The sequence below is a fragment of the Pinus tabuliformis genome, chromosome 6 (genome assembly GCF_031772625.1).
Source record: "Pinus tabuliformis cultivar Carrire ecotype Pingquan chromosome 6, CPIR1, whole genome shotgun sequence".
Lineage (NCBI taxonomy): Eukaryota > Viridiplantae > Streptophyta > Pinopsida > Pinales > Pinaceae > Pinus > Pinus tabuliformis.
Window position 1 is genome coordinate 23,150,743 of NC_142292.1, and position 19,796 is coordinate 23,170,538.

Below are 19,796 nucleotides of genomic sequence, written 5' to 3' on the forward strand. Positions count from 1 at the left end.
TCCAACAACAATGCCTACATACTCTGTAGGTAAGAATTTATATGAAACCAATTCCAAAGCAGTCAATACTTTATTGGGAAGTCTGTCAGAATCAAAATTTGTCAAAGTCATGTACCTCAAGACAGCCAAAGAGATATGGGACAAAATCATTCAGAGCTACGAAGGAGACTCCCAAGTAAAATGTGCTAACCTGCAAACTCTCAGAATTCAGTATGAAACTCTTAAGATTCATAGTGATGAGAGTATTGTTAGTTACTTTTTACATGTAGATGAGATTGTTAATTGTATGAAGAATCTAGGTGAAGAGATAAAGGAAGCTACTTTAGTTGAGAAAAATTTGAGATCTTTGTCTTCTAAATTTGAGTCAAAAGTATCTGCCATAGAAGAAAAACATGATCTTCAAACTATTACTGTGACTCAACTCCATGGAATCCTAATTGCCTTTGAAATGAGGAAAGGAGGTCCATCAGATATGAGAGAAGTCGCTTTTAAAGCTTCAGCAAAGGGAAAAGAAAAGGAAGAACACAATGAACTAGGATACATTTTAGAAGAAGAAGATGAAGTAAATTTTATCAAGAAGTTTCAACAGGGTTCTGGAAGATTCAGAGGTAAGATACCATTCAAATGCTTTTCTTGTGGTAGAGTCGGCCATTATGCTACCAAATGTCCTCATAAATATAAATATGAAAATGGAAAGGAATATGCAAAAGGAAATAGAAAACAGGTTGTCAATAAAAGGAGTTACTATACGCATGAAGATAGTGATGGTTTATCTAATAGTGATGAAGATGAAACTGAACAAGATTATAGACTTCTCATGGCCTATGACAATGATGATTTTTTGGATGCCTTAGAAGAGGAAGAATTTCTTGAAGAAATCACAAAACTCAAAATCTGTTTAGAAGAAAAGAATATGATCATAGATATGTTGACACATCAACTCACTGAAAGAGAAAAACACAATGAAAATCTAGAATGTGAAATTGTGGGTCTAAGAAAAGAACTTGAGAAGACAAAATATCTTAATCTTATATTTGCTAAAGGATCAGAAACTTTAAATGAAATCATCAAAGTTCAGCATTCTCCTCTTATAAAGACAGGTCTTGGATATACTGAAGAATCATCGCAATCACAGAAGTCGTCAGCCTCCACCATAAGATATCTTGATGCAGCAAATACTAGTGAACAATATGTCATTTTTCAGCAAAGGCCTAAAAGTACTCATCAGGTAAATCATACTCAATTTACTCCAAGGATGAATATCAGTAGAAGCTTCAGCCAACATGTAAACAATGCCAAAAGATTCTATGATCGCGGAAACTTCTTTAATGGGCAATGTTTTTCATTCCATAACTTTAGACAAAAGGTTGCTCAATGTGTTGCTTACAAAACCATCATGACTAGAGAAGCACGAAATCAGAGGAGTGTAATAGGAATCAAGAAAAGTTCCTATAATAACTTTTCTCCTCTTGAAGATGAAATAAAATGTTTGATTTGTAACAACTTTGGTCATGAAGAATCTGAATGTAGGAGAAAATTTCAGCCAACACTTCAAAAGGAGCAAACATCATCAAATTCCAAGATATGGAGAAAGAAGGAAACTCAATTAGAGAGATGTGGCATAGCTCTATATGTAGAAGGACAAGAGAACTAGTGGTACATCGACAGCGGATGCTCCAAACACATCACAAGTGATAAAGGGAAACTTCATTCATATAATGCTTTAGAAAATGAAAAGAATGTCTCATTTGGAAATGACAGACCAGCTTTCATTAAAGGTAAGGGCTCTGTTTTCTTGAAAGAAAAGGTTAAAGCTGGACATGTCATGTATGTAAATGGTTTAAAGAATAACTTGTTAAGTGTCAGTCAAATGTGCGATCAAGGAGATGATGTTGTGTTTCGATCAAGCAAATGTGTGGTTCGTGAGATTGATACAGGAAAAACTGTAATCAAAGGTACAAGAACTCCAAACAATTTATACATACTTAAATGAGGACAACAACAATGCTATCTAAGAAAAACATATGAAAATTGGCTATGGCACAGAAGATTGGGGCGTCTAAGCTTTTCTCAAATAAGAAAAGCATGCAAGCTCAAGGCAATCCGTGATCTTCCAGATATCAGCATCCCAGAATATACCATATGCAAACCATGTCAAGTCGGTAAGCAAACCATATTTCATTTCAGTGAAAAATAAGGATCAACAAGTAAGCCTCTCGAACTCATCCATACTGATCTATGTGGTCCAACAAGGAAAAAGTCACCTCGTGGAGAAGAATACTTTATTTTATTTATTGATGATTTTTCCAAGATGTGTTGGATATGTCTACTAAAGCATAAAGATGAAGCATTTGAAAAGTTTAAAGCCTTCAAATATTTAGTTGAAAATGAATTACATTGAAAAATCAAATGTTTCAGATCTGATCGAGGGGGAGAATTCATATCAGATGAATTATTTGACTTTTGTGAGCAACATGGAATAAAAAGGAAATACTATGTCGCTATAACTCCTCAACAAAATGGCGTGGTGGAAAGAATGAATAGAACAATTCAACAAACGGCTTGAGCTATGCTTCATGAATCTAGAACTCTTGCAACCTTCTTGGGTGAAGTTGCATTTGCTGACGTGACTATTCTCAACAAAGCGAATGTTCGAGTAAATAACAATCAAACTCCATATGAACTTTGGTATGGCAAGCCTCCTACTGTAAAACACTTTAGAGTTTTTGGAAGGAAATGTTTCATCCAAAGGATTGATGAAAAACTTGGTAAGTTTGAACCCAAAGTAGATGAAAGAATTCTTCTTGGTTATTTATCCACAAGTAAAGGATACAAATGTTATAATAAAAGACTTCAGAAAATTGTTGAATGCATTGATGTTGTAATTGATGAAGCATGCAGAAATCCGAAACAAATGAAATCAACATAGGAATATGACAAGGAGGAAGATGGGGAATGCTTTCACATATCAAATCAAAATGATGTAGAGGAAGAAACCAATGAAGCACCACAAGAAGACACAACAGATAGGGAAAAGACTCCATCCTGGTTTATTCAGAAGAATCATCCAGAATCTCAAATTCTAGGAGAAAAAGGGTCTGGAGTGCAGACAAGAAGAACTCTTACAGGGACCTCAAGTTATCTAGCATTACTATCCTCCACAGAACCACAGAATATAAATGAAGCTAACAAAGATGAAAGTTGGGTTAAGGCCATGGATGAAGAACTTTACAACATTGAAAAGAATGATACTTGGGAATTAGTTCCTAGACCTCATGATAAAAATATTATAGGAACAAAATGGATATTTAAGAATAAGTTGAATTAAAATGGAGAAGTTATTAGAAACAAGGAAAGACTTGTTTGTAAAGGGTATTTTCAACAAGAACATATAGATTTTGAAGAAAATTTTGCACCCATTGCCAGACTTGAAGCCATAAGAATGTGTCTTGCTCTTTCTAGTTTTCGAAAATTCAAAGTATATCAAATGGATGTAAAATCAGCTTTTCTTAATGGAGATTTAGAAGAAGAAGTTTATATTGAGCAACCAAAAGGATTCATTCTAGGAAATGATGCAAAACTCATATGCAAGCTCAAAAAGGCTCTTTATGGTCTGAAACAGGCTCCAAGGGCTTGGTATTACCGTCTTGACAAATATCTACAACAACAAGGTTTCACAAAAGGTTCTGCAGATAGAAACTTATACACAAAGATTGAAAATGATAAACTGCTAACTATTGTTGGTAATGTTGATGATATCATCTTTGGTAGCAATGAAGAATCTATGGGTCATAATTTTGCTTCAGTAATGCAACAAGAATTTGAAATGTCCTTACTTGGTGAAATTACTTATTTTCTTGGTCTACAAGTACAGCAAACAAAATAGGGTATTTTTCTTTCACAAACCAAATATCTCAAGCAGATCTTGAAGAAGTACAGAATGGAAGATTCTAAACCAGTATGTACTCCAATGGTAACAGGATGCAGTCTCAGTTCTAATGATGAATCACCAGCAATAAACCAACCAACTTACACATTTATGATTAGAAGTATGCTTTATCTAACAGGTACCAGACCTGATATCATGCATGCAGTAGGAATTGTCGGAAGGTTCCAAGCATATCCAAAGGAATCACATCTTCAGGCAGTTACATAATTTTCAAATATCTTCAAGGAACTCAAGACTTTGGATTATGGTATCCTAAAGATACAGATCTTACTCTTCATGCATATACAGATGCAGATTGGGTAGGAAAGGTTGATGATCGAAAGAGAATTAGTGGAGGTGCATTCTACATGGGTTCACGGCTAGTGTCTTGGTTCAGCAAGAAACAAAGTTCGATTTCATTATCTACGGTTGAAGTAGAATATATGGATGTTGCATCTTGCTGCACACAACTACTTTGGATGATGCAAACATTGCAAGACATTCAGATCACATGTACTCCACCCATCTCCATTCTATGTGATAATACAAGTGTCATCAGTATTTCGAAAAATCCTGTCATGCACTCCAAGACCAAGCACATACCCATTAAGTACCATTTTCTATGAGAACAAGTACTTGAACAAAAGGTTAAATCAAAGCATGTTCCCTCCAAAGAATGGGTTGCTGATATATTCACCAAACCACTTCCCAGAGAAATATTTGAATATCTTAGACAAAAGTTGGGAGTAGTTGTTGCATCATCCTACTGTTAAATCCAGTTTTTCAGAGGAAGGTTCTTATACGCGGGTTTCATGAAGTATAGTCACGTATATACGTGGGTTTCTATGGTTGTAGAAGCGTATATGTTTTTCTGACAGAAAAATAGTGGGTCAGACTCTGATATGGGTGCTCACTCTAATATTGATGTTTACAGTCTGACGATATGCTTTGTTCATTGATTTTTATCTAACTGAAAAAGATGCCTTGATGAATGACTTGTTGACAATGCACAAGTAGCAAAGGTTCAGGGGGAGCATTAGCCTTCTCACACATTCTGCACTGTTGGCATTATGGTTGTTGAGTTCAACTATGGTTTTAGATATTTATATCATTTCTTGCATAAGTCATGTAAAGATCTAGGGTGTGATATGACTCCTTCTGGCATAGTCTATGTTTGAATAAGTCCTATTAGACATATGATGTAATTTGTATCCCCACTATGCATGGGATGGATGATGTAATATTTGTTGTATTTCAGTCATGTATAAAAAATTGGTATATCCCCACTTGGTTGGGTGGATGAGTCAAATGTGGTGTATCCCCACTTGGTTAGGTGATTGATGGGTATATGAGTCATTGGTCTTAGGGAGGTCATACTCAATTAGTTGAGTTATATATTCATGTTATTCTTTTGAAACATATCTCTACAGACTTTGCATGTACTCAGGGGGAGCATGGACAGCATAATGTATATCAAAGGGGGAGAGTATCTTGGTCTGCCCTTTGCCCTTGATGTCAAAGGGGGAGAGTATTTTGGTGTTGCTTTGGTGTTGGTTTTTATCTCTAACAGTTTCTACGACTTGCAGTAATCAATACCAAAATGGTTTCCATCAAGTCCAAAGGGGGAGATTGTTGGCATTATGATACAAGTGTTCTCCTTGATGGCAACTCACTCATAGGTCAGTTCAGTTTTGATAAAAGGAAACTCACAATGTAACAGAAGAATAGGAAGATGGAACTAAGGTCTACTGATCAGATAGAACAAAAGAAGCGTATACGTATACATGCACTTTCATAAGAGGAAAAGCATGTACATGTTGGAAAGTCAAGGAATTCAAGAGTAAATAATACATGTTCAGTATATTGTTGGTTGATACAGACTTGATTCAGAAGTTTTATGTTTCAATATTTTTGAAGGTATATGTAGGTTTGGTTAAAGGAAATAGTGTATACACACAGGTTGGGTTCCATAAAGTAGTGTATACATACTAATGCATGATGTTTTGAGGTTACATTTGGTTCTAACTGACTATGCAAGTTTCTAGGTTCAACACAGTGTTCTGGTGATAGTGATCTGACTTTTCAAATTAACTGATTATTGGGTTGATGCAGTTTGGAAGTTCTGATGGTTCCAGTATGAAAATTTGATGAAACGAGGCCTTCATTTGTATTGTTGTGTACCAGGAGCATCCAGTCTAAAAATTTATGAAACATGGTCCCTAGAGGAAGAAAGAAGGTCGTAGCCTTCTATAGGTCGGTGCCTACGTACTAGTAAACACATTGGCGAGTACAAGAGCTAGGGGTTGTAGCTCCCTTCCAGTAGAAGATGAAAAATTAAAGAAGGTTGTAGCCTTCTACAGGTGGGTGCCTGCATATTGGTACGAGTCTGCACCAGCACAGGATTGTAAACAGATTTTCTTAATATTAAAAGAAGACAAAGACGACAATAGCAGGTGGTTTTTCTCTCGCATTCAGTTTCCACCTTAAATATTGGTGTTCATGTGTGTTTCTTATGTGTGATGGTTTATTATGTTTTTACTGCATTGTTTTACAAGTTATTGATGCACTAATTAAAGTTCAACACATCATAAATTTACTAAATCATAATTTCTCTAGGTATACGCTGGTTTCTCTAATCACAGTAGCGTGTACACGCAAGTTCACTTCACTGAAGTAGTGCATATAAATCTATTTGGGAAATGAAAAATTATTTAACTGGAAATACTGATTCACCCCCCCTTCTCATTATTATTTCCAACACCATATTGGTCTTGTGAGCACTTCCCAAACATTGTTCTTCATTATCGATTTGTATTCTTCCACCACTACATCAACCCAAACTAGTTACTCAATTTCTTCCTTAAAAGAGGATGGCTCGGACTCTACAATCTCAGTCATTAGAGCCATGTAGCCAATGTACGCCTCAAGTGACCTCCTTTTCCAACGCAAATTTTAAGGAGCTCCCATATTCTTCCTCGCATCTTGCACCAATCTATAAGCTTCCATGGTTCTTTCTCTACCTTCTCTGGATGGTTCTGCTTGAGTGGATGTCTCCACTCTGCCTCCCCTCAACTCCTCACTTTTTGGTTGCTCCACAACTTCCTGAAGTGCCTCCTTTGGAGCTAAAATCTCCTCTTCTGGTGGGATTTGAATCTACCTCTCAAGAGAGCACATCATCGCTTTCTCCTCATCAAAATTTACACCCTTTGCACAACTGTAATTCTCAGGGAAGGTAAGTACACCCATTAGTTGTGTGGAGTTTCAATGTAACCCACAAAATCTCCCAACTCTATTGTCATCTCAAGTTTATTCCTCGAATATTTGGAGACATGGTTGTAAACAGAGGCTCCAAAAATTCTGAAATAAGACACATTCGGCTTTCTCCTCGAGAAATCCTCCTCCGATGTAATCATACCAAGAATCCAATGAGGACTCCAGTTCTGTAGGTATAATGTCGTATTACATGCCTTTTCCCACAAATGCATTGGTAGGCCTTAGTCATGTAGCATAGCTCCCACATCTCCCACAATGTTCTAGTTCTTCCTCTTAGCTACCCCATTTTGTTGTGGGTTGTGGGGCGTTGTCAAATCTCTTTAAATGCCTTATTTTGCATAGAACTCCTTGAAGTCATTCGAAACATACTCACCCCCATTGTCACTCCTGAGATCCTCCACCTTCTTGTCTATCCCTTTCTCAGCTAGTATCTTGAATTCTACAAACTTTTAGAATGTCTCATCCTTCTTCAGCATGAAGAAGATCTAGCACTTCCTTGAGAAATCATCAATGAAAATAAAAAAGAAATACTTATGTCTGGTAGTGGAGGATGTCAAGAAAAGTCCACAAACATCAGAGTGGACTCTTTCTAAGACTGCATGTGCTTTGTTATCTCGATCATGGAATGTGGATTTCACATACTTCCCCAAGGTACAACTCTTGTAGGCATATGTTTCTCAAGTGCTCCTTTCAAGAGGATAGTGGTTATTTGCTGCATAATTTTTAGGAAAACATGATGCAAATGGCCCAATATCTTGTGCCAGAGTTCACCAACATCATGACCCTACACTTTGTCTACCTTACTTCTTAATGCAACACAATCTTCCACATCCAACTTGTACAGGTTCTTCACACAAACCCCGATTTTCTTCACATGTACAATAGCTATGTGCCTGATAAAGGGTTTACCTATACTAAAGATTACATCATAGCCATGGTCTTCCAAAATTGCTACAGAGATGAGATTTTTCTTTAGGACTAAAATGAACATGACATTTTTGAGGCAAAGATGGGATCTTGACTCCCTCTTAAAGGTTATTGTACCAATCTCAGTAGTACTGTACCTTCCGTCATCCCCAAGATCAATATGCATATGGAGATCTTTCTCCTCTGGGTCACTGAAAAAGCTATCTACACCCTGTCATGTGGAATGAGGAACCAAAATCCAAGTACCACACAATCACCATCACATAGTTGGCCATGCATTCGATAAGGGTGAAGTCTAGTTCAAACTATGAAGCCAACGATTCACTTGTTGCTCCTCCTGAGTTCTTATTGCTAGACTTTTGTGTGGACACTTTGTACCATAGTGCCTGAATTCATGACAATTGAATAATTTTATTTTGGACAAGTCTTTCTTCTTTCCCCCTTGGCTGGACTTTGGTTTGGCTTGATATTTCTTCCCTTTTGCCTTCTTTCCCTTTCCAACCAATGCAAAATTTTCTTCATCCTCTCCCTTGGATGAAGTTCCATCTCTAGTATTCTGCCCGATCTCTTCTTGTACCAAATCAGACAATAAGTGTTCCTAATTCGATAATTTATCCCTCTCGTTAATTGAGTCCTGGTAGTTATGCTAGCTTTTGGGAAGGCCTAGAAGAGCTAGGCTCACTAGGTCATCTTCTGCAACATTCACACCAACCCCTCCAAGCTCATCTTGAACTTGTGTAAATTTGGTGAGATACTGCAGAATAGTATCATTCTTCTGCATCTTAATATTTCGAAGTTTGTCTTTGAGGGCCAATTTTCTATGGTCACTGTTATTCTCGAATAGCTTTGTCAGTGCCTTCCACATTGCGAAAGGATTTTCTTTCCCATAGATATTTGAGACAATGTGATATCGCACTCCCTCCAAGATTATTCTCCTTGCCTTGGCTACATCTTTCTTCCATTGGGCTAGGTTTTCGGCATCAGTTGATCCTAGTTTTGGGATGTCTGTCTTGACATAATCTGGCAACAATCCATTATCATCAAGCACAACTTCCATGTGATCCATCCATGCAATGAAATTCGATTTTCCTTCCAATACATACTTTAATCTCATTCCATTGAAGGTCATTTTCTCGATCCTGAAGAAGTCCTGCTACAATGAAGTTGCAAATTCAAACCTCTTAAGGAAAAACTTCAAAATTCTTGTTCTAATGTGAATCTTTCTCTAATACCATGTAGAAATATGGTGATAAAATTTCAATTGCTTAAGAAATATAATCTAAAATCGATAGACACAATTCTACTCTACTAATCTACGGAATTTAATTCACAATTTAAAACAAAATTCGCAAACATGCAATAAGAAAAAACACACATGCACAATATATTTCTAGGGGAACTCAACGGGGAAAAACCGCTCAAGCCTCTTTGCATTAATCATATGAATAGAGAATGTATTACAATTTCTTGCTCGATCTAAACTCAACTTGCAAGTGAATAACCTTTCTCCCTACTCAATCAGAAGCTTTGAACCAGAATTAGTCAATTTTTGCCTCTACTTGAGATCCTATTTCCTTGTGTAAATCCTAAGGAATTAAGCCCTATTTTTTAGGAATTTTCCTCCAATTGATTGTGCAATCCCAAGGATTGATCATCTGATTGCATGCAACACCTATACACTCAAACTAGTTTACAATTACTTTTTACATTACCTTGAAATCTCCACCATAGTTGAGGAACTCGAATTTCTTGCATGCACTAGCTATTTTGAGTTGATTGATTAGTTAATTGGATGATGACTGAGTTAGACTGTTGTCCCACTGCATAACTAACCTCCAACTAGTTCTATGAACAATCGGAACTAGTTTAATTGAATACAAGTGGAAATAACTGAACTGGATTACTAAAATTTAGCAATCACGCATGCTTGACTGAACTCTAAACCCTCTAACTCAAATTTACTGAGTTAGCTGAGTGACAAGAGCCATGTCATGCAAGTTAACTGCCTCCAAGTTGTATGTTGATGTGGAAATTTCAAATTTTCTCAATTTGACCAAGGCAAAGTCAAATTGAGCCTTTCTTGCTACACTTCTCAACAAAAACAACATAGGAGATTAATTTTTTTATCGCAACACTCCTCTACAATGATCCTAAGCATAACAAGATGGTCCACCATTGAACAATACCTCCCTAAAATCAGCCTAGCCATTAGCTCTTTTTTCGTGGCTTTCTAGCCATAAGATGATCTTCCTTTCCAAAATAATTCCATATAGCATGCCTAAAATCAAGCTAACCATAATGGTTTGATAATTAGTGTGGAATGTTTTATCCTTGCTTTTAAAAATAAGTACAAGGAGGCTTTGAGTCTAGGGCTTAGGAAGGCTCATCTTGATCACTAAATTGAAAAGCGTATGTATGTAAGGGATGAAGATAAACCCTCCAATTTTAAAAATTGCAATTTTGTAACCTTCAATATCTTTAACACAAAAAACTTTAAATTTATAAATAGTTAAACCTTCTTCATTATATTAATTCTTAAACTATGTTTATAATAAAATGCTTAAAATTTTTTTGTTTTTATGCTTTTTTTATATTTAATGGTTGGCACAACCTCATTTTTAATATTAAAACTTTAATTATAAATTCTATAATATTGTTTAGATTTCAATTAAAACCCATATCTTAATTTAAATTAATAATAAAATATTAAATTTATTGATGAAAATATTCTTAAATTAAGTTTTTAATTTATAAATTTAATCGTAAAACATAAAATTAGTTTTAATTTATGTAAAAAAAATTAAATAAAATATTTTTATATTTTTAGAATTTTATATTTAAATTTTAAAAAGTATTTTTTATTTTCTATGACTAATTGAGCCAAGAGTCAGTGTGAAGGGGATGTGTAAGTATGTTCGTGTTCAATTTGGAGTTGACACAGGTCCCTCTTAAAATAAAAATAAAATATTCTCTAAATAAAAGCCTTTTTACAACCCAGTGTGAAGGCGATGTGTAAGTGTGTTCGTGCTCAATTTGGAGTTGACACATGTCCCTCTTAAAACAAAAAGAAAATATTCTCTAAATAAAAAAGTAATGTCGACTATTACCAACATAAATATTCACTCATTAAAATAATTTATTTTTGTTATTAATATAATTTTAAGTATACGTCAATATTAATTCATATTAAGTCAAGTCCCACGAGCACAACTAGTTGAGGATGGGCCTCACCTAGGATCAAACCTCATGGGGGGTGGTTGTGTCTTGTGCTAGGGGGAGGAGACATGTTAAAAAATCCAATCAACTTAGATCTAGTGTGGCGCTTTGAGGATGGGCCTCAACTAGGATCAAACCTCATGGGGGGTGGTTGTGTCTTGTGCTAGGGGGAGGAGACATGTTAAAAAATCCAATCAAATTAGGCCTAGTGTGGCGCTTAGATGCCCTTGGGTCGCAGCTCCTCAAGCCACAGGTCAAGCCTGGAGGATCACAGACAACTTGACAAACAAACAAACAAATATTAATTCATATGAAAATATTTTATTCATAACTCACATTGCATATATATTATATACCACATTAAAATATTTTGTTTTAACATTTTTTCTATATATAGATATATATGAAGTTTTTTCATTCGCGGATTTTGGGTTCCACATTTTAACAACTCATGGTATGGGTTCCATGTTTTGACAACCCATGTATTTGCTCATGGTATTTGAAACTTTGCGGGTGTGGTATATAATATATATCCAATGTGAATTATGAATAAAATATTTTAATATGAATTAATATTGAAATATACCTAAAAACATATTAATAACAAAAAATATTTTAATATGTAATCTCTATAGCATTCAAGAATACAATTTAAAAAATGAAAAATTACACATTGATTTTTGCACTCTAACATAAGTTTGCACCTAAAATAAATCTATATTACTATCATATACATGTAAAAAGTTAAAAATGCCTTCCTTTTTATCATAACCAATTCATTTGTAAAATTTCTAAAATACATATATCATTGTCAAACTTATACCGCACATTTTGCCAAAAAATTATTTCGTTATCACCATAAAAATATCATAACTATAATTTGTTGTTTTGGAAATTTTTCCAAATGGTTGGTTGAAACTAACACCATACCCTTTGTCACATGTTGGTTCCTTATGGGTTTTAAAATATCACCAAAAGCTAGTTCCTTGTCACTTTTAAAATATCACGAAAATGCACAAAAGTGCCTTCACATGTCTCGACTATAAGCAACAAAGATTTTTCTTAAAAAATGTTGAAAATATATTTTTTTTTAAATATAAAATACTAGGAGTTAGATACAAATAAAAGGTCACGAAAATGCATAAGAGTGCCTTCACATGTCTCGACTATAAGCAACAAAGATTTATCTTAAAAAAAGTTAAAAATATAATTTTTTAAGAATATAAAATACTAGGAGTTAATATAAATAAAAAGTCTCTGATGGGAGATTTTAGTAGAGGCATATTATGCTAGAAATTTTATTGAGAGGTGTAAAGGAATGTTGAAAGTTTAAGAAGCCAAGAATAAAAATATAGGGGAAATTCAAGTGTCGGTCGTGGAGAAATCTAGTATAACATGCAAACGTTGCTGAGAGTTCTTAATAACTACTCTAGTCTCAATAATTTTTGTTGTTGCCTTAAGCATAGACATCTCGTAAGCTTCAAGAATGGGGTTGTGTTGATGATGTTGGACCCGCCAACATTTAGGGGATCTCCCCTGTAAGAAGTCCCAACTAGACCTTAGACCATTTGGAGTAGAAGTCCCAGTAGTGGGTGGTAATGTAGTGCCTTGACTGTGGTAGAGCGCATAGATAAGTATGACGACTTTGGTCAGAAGCAAGTGTGTGACCTTGCAGTGAGTCAAGTGAGATGCATGAGGGTTCTAACACACAGAGGGGGAAAGACAATGTTCCCCTTATAATCTTGTAATAGTACACATCTTGAAATGAATGCACGAGCGGAAAGACATCACAAGATGAAATGCAAAATAGTCCACAAATCAAAGTGACTGGTTAATCCAACAATACGCATTCAACAAGATTCATACAATTGCATACAAAGTAGTTCATAATAAAATGTGTAAGTTAAACAACATACATTGCTAAAGCAACCATAATAGTCCAACTACAATAACAACATATGCATGAAAGCGTGTTGGCTCATATATTATTATTATAAGTGAAAAATCCATCCATACATACGCCATTGACAGCCATCAGCCCCAATAGTGGAACATTATAGTTAAGAACATCTGCTCCTCCAAAGAAGTATACTCGCTCTATGTTGTGGAGAAGCCAAGGCTCGTCATAATACTCCCAAGCCTTTTCTAAGCTTAAGTCTAGCCAAAAGCTTGGCTCCCAAAAGCCCCTTCTATGAGTTATGAGGTTCTATTTATAACAAAGGGTGGGGTGACCCTTGACATTCCCCTTTGTGACTCTTTGACTACCCTCATGACTCTTCAACTTCTTTACAAATAACTCATTACATTACATAGTGACTGTTCACATTCCACTAATGACACTTGGAATTTTACTTATAACATATTTACAAATAATATATATTTTCCACATGTACCCATGTGAGACAAAATAGGCTAGAGATAGCCTAACAAGAGGAAACACTATGACTCAGAAGTTTGGGGAAAGAAAAAGTCGACAACCTCCACTTGATGCTTCTTAGTGACATACTGATACCAAGCTTGGTACTGTGCTATGATGTCCCCAAACTGCTTGATGGTGTCTTTCTGATAGCAAACTCTTGCCTCCATAGCTTCTGGGTATATGGTTTTGGAACCTTTTTCCAACTCATCCTGAAGCATGTGCAGCATGGTCTTGACCATGACAGGACCACCAATGTACTTCTGCATGTTTTGTGTGCTCAACTCCAAGTCATCATTGGTGGCCTCTCACCTTAGTTGCTCCATGTACCTGTCGATCTCTAGCCAGACTTGGTTCTTGTGCTTAGCTTCGGTGAGGGAATCGATTGAGGGGATATTGTACACTCTCACCATGACATCAAAACTCTTAAACAATCGTGCATATGAAGCTTGTATGTTGTTGACAAATGGGGCGAGCTGCTTATAGTTTTGGATCAGCATCCAGACCCTTTATTTGTCTAGCTCTGCATGCAGCTTCATCATATTTGGAAAGTGAAGCGGGGCTCCCTTGTACCTCATTGTCCATTCTTGCACATGGGCGATAGCAACATGTATGTCCTTGAGAGTTTGGACAATCCTTCTACTCCATTTTTGAAAGCCATATAGATGGACAATCGCCTTATGCACAGTGACAAATCCATCATAGAGTTTCTGCATGGTGGCCTCAAGAGTTGATACTTCAGCAAGTATCACTTTCCTCATCTCTGCCATTGTAGAACCTGCGGATTGTTCTGCCTTCTGCCTGACCTCTTGCAAGTTCTTTTCCATCTGTTCATTCTCTACTAACAGGAACTTGACATTTGAGCTCATGGATCCTACATAAGCCAAGGTGGCATTGACCATGGCAATTGGATGCTTTCTGACATCTGAAACTATCACCCTTTCCTTCATGAATGTAGGTGACACATGATCATCCAAGAAATTCTTTCTCTGCACCTGTACAATATTCTTCTACAACTCGTTGAATGATAGATTGTACACATCCATCACCAGATCATCATCAAGGAGATCGACCTCTCCTTGCTCGCTCGAGACTACTTCTAATACTGGAGGTGGTGAAGACTAAGGGGTGACCTCGGGTCCATGCGGCATGAGGTCAGTGTCTTGATCCTGTGGTTCATCCGCCAACTCCATGTTTGTCACTTCGATCAATTGCTCAATCTATTGAGCAAGCTCCCAATCCTGCATCTGCTCACCCTCTTCTTCGATTGTTGGCTAATATGACTCCTCAACCTGTATGGGCACAGTTTGCTTTGTCATCGTGCCTTGCTTTCATTTTCTTCCTGCTTCTGCTTCTCTTCTCTCTCTCCTTATTGCTCCTACTTTCCTTCAACTTCTTCTCCATTTCCTACAACTTCCTTTCTACTTCCTCCAGCCTCTGCTTTTATTTCTTCCTTCACTCTGCCCTCTTTATGTGTTGTTTCCTATTTGCCTCTATTGCCAAAGCTTCTTTCTCAATGAGAGGATCTTATTTGAACTTCTAACTTTGCTCAGCCTCTAGTTTCTCGATAATCTTCCTCTTACCCTTGTCCTACGCCAGTTTCCTGCTTATTTCTACTGTTGTTGTTGCTTCCTATGGTGTTGCTACCTGGAGAGAAGATTTCCATGTTGTGGTTATACTAACAGGTTCATTGAGCTTGGAGTAGTTATAACAATACCTCTAAGGGTCCTCCTCTTCCTAATGACATGTCATGTGGATCCATGGATATCACACCTTCGCACAGTGGTTCTTGCAAATGCCGTGGGGATCATACAGATTGAATTCTTTGGTGCCGAACTCGAACTTCACTATCTCCTTAGCTTTGGCATCCGCATATTTCAATCTCTTAATCTCGTACAATCTTATCTGCAAAGGAAGGGCGAGCCATTTCTCCTTCTTCTTCTTATGTAGTTTTGTTGATAACCCTATGGAGAGTTGATATGCGACCTCGTCCATGACCAACTTGTTTGTGGCATACTTTTGTAGAACATGCAGAGACTTCTCTTTGCCAAATACTCTAATGAAGGTGCCACCAGGTTAGGCATACCAATATGCAATGTTTAGTAATGCCTCCATCGCTTCTTGGGACGTGCAAGATGGATCCTACTCAAAGATCCACTTGTACATTGGGATGATGAAATGGTTAGCTTGCCTTGCCATAACTCCTCGGTAGCTGCATTCAAAAAGAAACTTGCAATAAATGTTGACGACATTCTCTTTTGGTGTCCATGTCCAACCCATGCCAGGAAAACGATGTTGGGCACATATTGCATCAAGTAAATATGTGGACATGTAGAATCTTGTGTTAGGTCCCTATGGCATACAAATTGGTACTATGGCATAGAAATTGGAGCTTCCTGCATCTTCCCGAGTGCACCCAATTTTCCATGTTTCATGCTTAAAGAAGGTTATAGGTGACAAGCTCCCAGTTCAATCAAATATTGTCGGAACTTGAACCTGTCTGACTGATTAAATAACATAAGATAAAGCAATGCCAACTGATATCTGAAAACAACTTCAACTTTGAAATTTACAAATTGATCATGCATTGCATTGGACAGAAATTGACTGTAATTGAAAAGAATGGATGGATTTTTGCCAACTGCAAAAATTGACAAAAATCCCAGAACTATTTCATCTACCCATTGATCATTATAATACCCAAGCAGTTGGGTTACCATAGAATTTACTTGTTTGGACATTTCTGGGAAGATCGAGACTGGGTATGGGGGATTGGTCCGGGGTAATTCAACATTTTCAGGAAGGAAACATTCGAAGATTTGCGCTCTCTAAGGGAAAGTTAGTTTTTTGTATAATTCCATCAATACATCGACTGAGAAAGGATGATGGGAGGCTTGGTATTCAAGTTGTAGGGCCTAGCAAATACTTTCAGGGGAAATGGAGAAGATGACTTCGTTATTTTGGGAAATAACAACTTTTTGGCTTGGCAAGTATCGGAGATGGCACCAAGTGGAGAATTCAGGGAAAAAGTGAGTTTGGGGGAAAATAAATTGAGGGAGAATGGATTCCCAAACGTTCAAATCATCACTTTTGTCAAGGAATTTTTGTTTTTCCCAGTTTTGAAGTTCGTAAAGGTCGAATTCACACTAGGTCTCAGCAATTTTATATTGGGTGTCAATCAGAGGGGATTTATCAAAATCATGGACAAGAGGAATCATGAAATTTTGCTCTGGAACTTTTCTCTTTCCTTTGTGTGTCGACATCTTGGAATGGAACAATAGGAAGGCGGAAAAACAATATCAGAAAAACGCTTGATAGAAATAACTCTAAAGGACAAGGTTACCCAAGTGAAATCTGGTCGACTTTGTAGAGGAAAAACAATGGTAGAATGTTAATAGTTGGCAAAAACTTGATGTTTGACCTGCATAACCAATGGTGTCGTGAAAGGAGAAAATTGTAGACTTCAAGGGATTATTATAGTAGTTCTATCGGTTGTAGAATGGAAAATTTGATGTTATGGAGCGAGGGCAATTTATTGAGAAAACAGATAAACAACGGGAACTTTAAATGCAATAACATCAATATTGGATTTGGCAGAAATTATTTTATCATTGAATGACTAGTCAACGTGGAGGTGGTGACATTGCAGGACACGTGGCGGGAGGGGAGTGGCGGTATCTCGGGGGGAGTGTAGGTGGTAAGTAGTTTCGGGAGGGGACCCCCCGAAATGCTCCAAGAGTCACCATGTCGCTCCAAGTGGTTTGGGAGGAAACCATTTTTCGACCCCCACCCCTCCCCCCCCTCGTGTTAATCGTTGGGAGTGCGAGGGGGGAGAAATTACCCCTCCATCGTAGATCTTGGCAGGATTAATCTGGATCGCCAGTTTGAGCACACCATTTAACCACAAATGAAAAATGAACTTTGTCGTATTATTTCATAATAAAATACATTATAACCAAAGTTTAAAACTGTATGAAATTGACAATTTTTTTAAATTTAAAGCGGCATTTTGATTGGCTCGTTATAGGGACTTACTTTTATTTTCTAATTTTTTTTATTCTTTTACACACACACACACAGATATATATATATATATATATATATATATATATATATCCCCTATTTATTTCTTTTTCCTTTTTCTTTCTCTCTTTTTTTATATCATATTTTTTATTTTTCTTCTTTCTTTGAACTTTTGAAAATAATTTGTAAAATGTAATAATTATTTACAACATCTAACGGGAGAAAATCAACAGATAATCATCAATATAGGACCCTAAAATAATGATAAGAATGGGGCTTTCTTTTAACTACCCATTGATACCATTCATTGGGTTTTATCTAAAAGTTCAAAGTTTCTATCTAAATCATTTGTTTATCATTTATAATATTATGCAATTCAACCTCAAATGCAGGTGTTAGATGAGCAATTAATGCACAACAGCCGTTGGACAAGCAGGTGGCTGATCCTTATGGCAACTTGCACCTTCCCCTGTGGGAAATTAAGGCAGGTCCTTACTCCTTGGCCGACGCCACTAACCAGTTGTCAAAACCAAGAAATTCTCTGCAATTTCAGAAATATGGAGCACAGCTCCCTGCAATCACCCATTCGGCCTCTCAGTTTCTCTTGCCACCCCTCTGCAGCAAAGCCGAGCCTTCGCACCGCTACGGGAAGACGTTGTAGACTCCTCTGTTGCGTCGACCTGGGCAATGGTCATCATTTTTCTCAATCCTTTCTCTGCAACCTGCATTTTGAGGTCTCGGCCCCTCTCTCCGGCCCGGATTTGAATTCCCCTGTTCCTCTCAACAACCCCTCCGTCGTTCTTGCCCCGCCTCCTGACCCTGAAATTCATCGCTCACTGCAGCTTTCTAGTCGGAGAATCATGTGCCAACGCCATAGAATGAGGTGCAGGCAAGGTGGTAGTCGGGGTGGCGCCACTCGCCCTTCGTCTCTGCCCCCTTCTGTCTCCACCTCCCCACCCCCAAGCCCTTCCAATTCCCGCTTCCTTGGCAGATACCCAGACACCCGCAGTGGTCGAGGTAGAATGGGCACCTACAAGGTTCGGTGTTCAGGTGGAAACACCCAGCACACCACTTCCACTGCTTCTTCCCAGCAAGCACAATTCTGGTTTCGCTGCTCCATGGATAGGTTGGTCATCATTGCCACCATCACAGTGGATTTCAGAGAGGTAACTGACTCATGCCCCGAACCTGAGCTCAACCCGGAAATGAACCAGGCTCCTCCATCGCTCGTCAACTTTCAGGGGGAGCCGAGCTCCAGCCACCCGCCGAGAGACATGGACCATCCGTCCAGCAGCCGTCAGCAGACTCTGGGAGGTGACGCCACCCGTAAAGACAAAGGAATTCACGTGGAGGACCGTGAGCCACAGGACACTGCAGGTGGCGGGCAATCAGTGGAAACTGGTTCAGAAGAATATGGCTGGTGTCTGATCATGGAGGAGAAGCCACCAACATAAGCCACCTAGCCGTTGCATGCCAGGTCACGTGTCGGGTTCTGAGTTCAGTTTTGTTCATTTTCGTTTTACTATGGTCATTTTTGAGTCTCGTGTCCAACTCGGGTTCCGAGTTTTGGTTCTCTTGGGCTGTTTTACTGTGGTTAATTTTGAACTATACTGTGGTTGTCTTTCTAAATTTTACAGTCTTTTGGTTAAAAATTTTGAATTCTGGAACTATAGCCCCTGCGTGGGTAAAATGAACTTTTCTTATCTCGTTCTTGGACTGGTTTCCCCAACTGGGGCAGTCGCGATGTCAAGACTTGCTGTTTAAAATGGTCATATAGCTGACCTAGTACCGCAGAGGCCGATGCCTCTTTGTACATTATGTTTTTACTAATAGATCAGTTTTACTTAGAAAAAAAAATATTATGCAATTCAAAATATTACTCTATTTGGTTCACCTAGGAATAGAACTTTATTCCATTAAACTTGTTTATTCAACCTTAGGAAGGTTCATACCCTTTGGAGACCCTCCATAAATAACTTGATTATTAGAGTAAAATCCACCTGACAAAAGATT